The following is a 5547-nucleotide window of genomic DNA, read 5'->3' on the forward strand; positions in this document are numbered from 1 at the left end:
CTATTGCAAATGGTAAGTTCAATATAAATCAACAAGTAAGAACATGAAACAAAAATCAAAGTACAAACTAAAAGTATATGATTTAAAGAGAAGAGAAAGGAGAGAGGAATTACAACCACCCAATGGAAACTCCCAATGTGCCACTTTAGTCCACTCCTCAAACCTGTACACACACATGAGGAAAAGTGTGTGGTTTTTTGTTTAAGAAGCATGCCAAAGTCAAACCCATGTTTTAGTGATTTAAAATCCATGGAAGCCAACATAAAGATGATTAGATAAACAATTATAGATATGAGAAGAAAAGATAAAGGCACTAAGATATGCTAATTTAAATCTACAAGAGTTAGTGCAAGGATAACTCCCCTCTAAAGCTAATAAGTCGAAGCTTGTTGAAATAAAGGTCAATATGTGTTACTGTGCAATGAAGGAGGGTGGAGCAATGATGTAAGATGAACAAAGAGTTATGAAAACTACCCAAAATGGTCAAGAAAGTTGCAGAGATAACTCCAAAAACAATTTGAATAATCAAGAAGCTTGAAAATGAGGGCAAATAGAGGTTTTAAATAACCCAAAGGAATCTCAACAAAATGATGTGTGCCTACTACATTTTTTGCTAACTAGGGTGTCTACTATAATGAGATATAGCGATATCATATATCTCATTCTACCCAATATTTCTATTGGTCCTATAATGAAGTTACTTGCAAAGTTCATGCATGTCATTTATGTACACCTTGGAGAAAGATAATGGAAGTGAAAACCTTGCTTATCAAGAGCTCATTGTGGTCGTAGATCTAAAAGTTGCCTCTACTTGAAACAAAGAGTTAAGAAAATATCTTGATTAGTGGTGTTATTAGTCCATGCATATGTAGCCTAGAAAGAGGGTTTGTTAAGAAAAGATAACTTACATTCCCATTATCTTCCCTCTTATAGTGCTACAGAGTGAAAATAAATGTGTAAATCAGGGCAAGTACTCACCCATGATTTTAAAAAGGACATTTCATTAGTGTTGTTTTAAGGGAAAAAAGGACAATTTCTCTACTACCTTTGCTTAGGTTTATAAAAAGGTACATATTTTTTGAAAATTATTATGTAGTCATGCATAGTGACAAGTATGTAGCCAAAAATCTTTTTGACATGCCAAATCTATTCTAAGAAAATTAAGGGTAGTTTAAAATATAATTAACCTAAATGACCACTTGAGTTTTGATCAATTGAATGATTTATTGTACAACTTGTTGGGTTTGATGAGTTATATAGACTAATGATTCTATTGTATTCTTTGAGGGAACATCCATGATAGCCAAAAAGACTTGAATGATCTCCATTTTTTCTTTGTTATTGCTTTTAGAATTATATGTAGCAGCCTAGTTGCAAAGCCATTAAAATATTTTCATTTTTTCTTGGTTTCATTGATTTAGAATATCAGGAATTTGTAATTTATGGACAAAAACATATTGAAGCATGTATAAATATAACAGAAAGAAGAACATAAACATATAACATGGACATGTATTCTTTGAAATGAAAGCATTCAAGAATGTAAGCAAAAGTAGAACTATTGAAGTGTAACATTCCCCATTATGCACTCTTGATATTGCCAAAGTTGACATAAATTTTTTCAATTGTGAATAATGATATATTATATTTACCACATGAAATTTTCCTCCAAGATGAAGTTGAAAAAAGGTTAGGTCTCTTGTGAATTTCAAGTAGGCTTTATGGTCTAAGGGTTCTTGTACCTTTTACCTATATTTAGTAGGTTGCTTTCCATAAACTCCTTGTTTTCAAATTTAGGCCATGACAGAGAAGATGGAAAAAATAGAAATAGAAATGGAAGCCAAGGACAAGGTAAAATTATTATCTTCATTTATAGAATGGTTTTTTCTTTCTTTTACATTATTCCTCCTAAATCTATAGCATTGCCTGAATACAACAAATTGAGGAGTTGCAAGGATTCTATGAATCTCAAAAACTTCAAAATGTAGATTTATGTAATAAGCTTGACACAATTGGGGTTTGTATAAGTGTATATTAGCTTTCCTTGACAATCACTTTTGCATATGTGTCCTCATCGGCCTAAAAAATTTATGCTAGCTTGCAGAAAAAGCTTGAGGATACAGAGTGTGCTTTGAATGATCTAGAAGAGAATCATATATAGCTAAACTATATGCTCAAAGAAAAGGAATTCATCATTTCCAATTTGCTACAATCTAGTTAGGGGCTATTGTTGATATCTCCAATATTACTTTTTCTAATTTGAGTCTAATTCAGCTTTATCATTATTCATGTACTGAAATAGGATTTTGATTCCAATGTGCAAAAAAAGAAATTGCTAAAAAAACTTGTGGGATTCAATCAGAACTAGAGAACACAACATAGGATGTATTAGGACTATTTGCAAAAATTGGTAATTATTGTTTTGTGGAATAATAAAGGACTTTTGTTCCTTGAAAATTGATACCTATCATTCATATGAGGACTTTTGATCTTGAAATAAAAATTTCCTTGTTGGATGCTAACTCCACTCCTTTTATTTCTTTATAGTGGAAGGATAAGTAGAGACAAGAAATAAAGTTCTTGTCCAAATTTTTCATTCACAGTTAACTCAGAAATTTGAAGTTTTGCATAAGATTGTTGAAGATTCTAAAAACCAACAACAACAACATCTAACAACTATGGAAGAGCATATTCAGTCCTTTGTATCAACAAAAATTGATGTAGGGGTCAATAACCTTACTATTTTTAACTCATTCAAATTTATTACATAATTCTAATGTAAGGTCATACTATCTTCCAGGCTACAGAAGAACTTAGGAGTGGGTTTGAGAAATTGAAGACAATTTATGATTTTGGAATGAAAGGCTTGCATGACCTAGCAAGCACACTGGATGGAAGTTTTGTCTCTACTTTTCTTTGAACTCAACACAACAATATCTATACATGCATCTACAATTGAGAATTTAAGATTTCTAGTCTAAGGTGTATGATCTTATGAATAACAAATTTATGTCTACTATTTGTTCACATACTTAACCATTCATCAAGATTTATAAATAACAAGTTTATATCTTCTTTTTTTCTGGTATAAAGTTGTTAGGAAAAGTTGTATTAGATGTTGAATCTTTACTAAGTGAACTTCATGGCACTCTTTCCAAGGAAGAGTGTACAATGGCTTCATATGTAGAACAACAAAGAGAGGTTTTTACATTTTCATCTTACTAATAATGTCTATTGATAAATTTTGTGGGATGCAAAGTCTTTTACATACTCATATTAAACTACCAAGATACCTTTTGTTTTTGTTAAATATAGGCTATTTAGAGAACTATATATTCCACAAGGGTTATTTCCAAAATCAATACAGATTTTTTTGCAACTCTTGAAAAGCATGCATTTAAGCTCAATTATTTTGTGGAAGACATGCAAAGAGTTCATGACAAGAAATCAGAGGATCTCAAAAAAACATATCAAGTAACTTCAAAAAAATCTGGCCCTCTTGAGTTATTTTTCTTCTTTTTGATAATAAGATTCTCTATGCCTTGAGGTTTAACAAAAATTATACATATTATTTTTTTGCATACAAGAGTGTACTATAAATGAGGAGAAGCAACTTTTGGACAAATTTGCAAAAATGTTGGAAAGTACAACAGCTCAAAAATCACAATTAGTTAGCCTTCTCTTATATCACACTTTTAATATTGAAAATAGTTTCTTAGAAGTTTAACATTGTGTTCCACACTAGTTCTTAACATCTCATTATTTTCCTACTTGCAGTATTTGTTTTAAAATGGAGCTAGTAGTGCACTATTTTCATAAACAAATTGAATAGCTTTCTGTAAATTGCAAAAATCTTGTATAGACTAAATGCAAGACTACTTTCAATAGTTCTAATTAAGATATACACCTTCTAAACTTCTTGTTGATTTATTATCCTTTAGGTACAATCTGCTATGCATGATTTGCATGAAAATATGGTCAATAATACTCATGAGTTGTAGGAAGGACTGTCAAATATGTGACATGACACATTTGGTGTACAGAATCAGTGGAATATATACATGAAGCAAGTTGAAAATGACTATATCAAGGACACAACATTAGTGAAAAAGGGGCACAACTCTATGAAAGAAATTGTACAGGAATGGTAGGGATTTAATTAAATTGTTCCTTAAATTTTAATAAATACTTTCTATGAAATTTTATTGTCATCTCTTGAAACACCCAATTTTTGTGTATAGTATGACAAAAACAATTGCTACTAGAGTACATTGGAAGAGTGCACAAGAATTAGTGCAGAAACTTGAGAAGAGCAATCTTAAAGTTGTTGCTTCAATTATCAAGTACTAGGCTACACTGACCTCTCAAATATTTTTCTTTTCCCATTTAATTTTTGAGGTTTCATTTTGACATAATTGAAATAATTCTATCCTTGTAGGAGTGACACAGAGGCAAATCAACTTATTTTGGCTAATTCTACACATTCTTTATCTTCCACCAATGAGGAATTTTAGACTGGAAATAAAAACCTCACGTCATCCATTGATTGTAAGTTATGGCTTTTTTTGAGGATAAATTTTATTCTAATGATGTGTGTGTGTGTGTGTGTGTGTGTGTGTGTGTGTGTGTGTGTGTGTGTGTGTGTGTGTGTGTGTGTGTGTGTGTGTGTGTGTGTGTGTGTGTGTGTGTGTGTGTGTGTGTGTGTGTGTGTGTGTGTGTGTGTGTGTGTGTGTGTGTGTGTGTGTCCATAATTAACCTATGATAGCTATGCATATAGGTTTACTAGAATTAGATCATGAAACTGCACAAACATTCAATCTACACTAGCGCCTTGTTCAAATGAATTCATACGACTTAGAAAGAGTCACTATGGAGAGGTGGAAAAAGAAAAGAAAAGAAGCACACAAATATCTTGAAGAGGAATACATGCTAAGTAATACATTTTCTTGCCTAATGTAGTGGAAGATCAATTTATTACACTTCACATTTCTAAATCATGGTATTTTTCAATAAATGAATAACTAGGAAGATCGACCTTCTTATACAACACCAAGGAGATGGCCTATCAATATACCAAGCATGGCTTTAATTGAGGAGTTTTAGGCTCCTCCTTTTGATGAATTATTATATGAATTTAAAAAGATGAAATCTAAGAATTTCTTAAAGCAAGCAAATGGAGAGCTAAAAAATTTCATGTTAGACTTTTCATCCATGAGAGAATCAATAATTCCTCTCATAGCCATAAATTGATGGGTTTGGGGAAATGGGCATTCTTTTTAGTAATTTAGAATTATTTTATTAGTTATTCAAAAGTAGGAAAAATGGGATTGATTGGGGTTTGGGATTTATCTAGTTCTATAAATTATGTACAACATGAAAGCATAATGAAAATGACGAATTCTAGCATTAGAGAAGGGCACACACTGGACCCTTAGTGTTTGCTAATCATCCATTCAAGACTAGAAATGACCAAGTAGTTGGAACACTATTAAAAGAGAATGTGAGACTAGAAACGGGTTGCATTTTACCCTATGGGTTTTACATGTT

General features: G+C 31.6%; 1 pseudogene; it reads left to right on the top strand.

The window, feature by feature from the left end:
* The first annotated feature begins 1800 nt into the window (after positions 1 to 1800).
* LOC149561801 (kinesin-like protein KIN-5A) lies at positions 1801 to 5250 on the top strand (annotated as a pseudogene).
* Positions 5251 to 5547: the final 297 nt, after the last annotated feature.

Source organism: Cupressus sempervirens, chromosome 4, assembly GCF_028749045.1.
Source record: "Cupressus sempervirens isolate cs-2001-9-10 chromosome 4, ASM2874904v1, whole genome shotgun sequence".
NCBI lineage: Eukaryota > Viridiplantae > Streptophyta > Pinopsida > Cupressales > Cupressaceae > Cupressus > Cupressus sempervirens.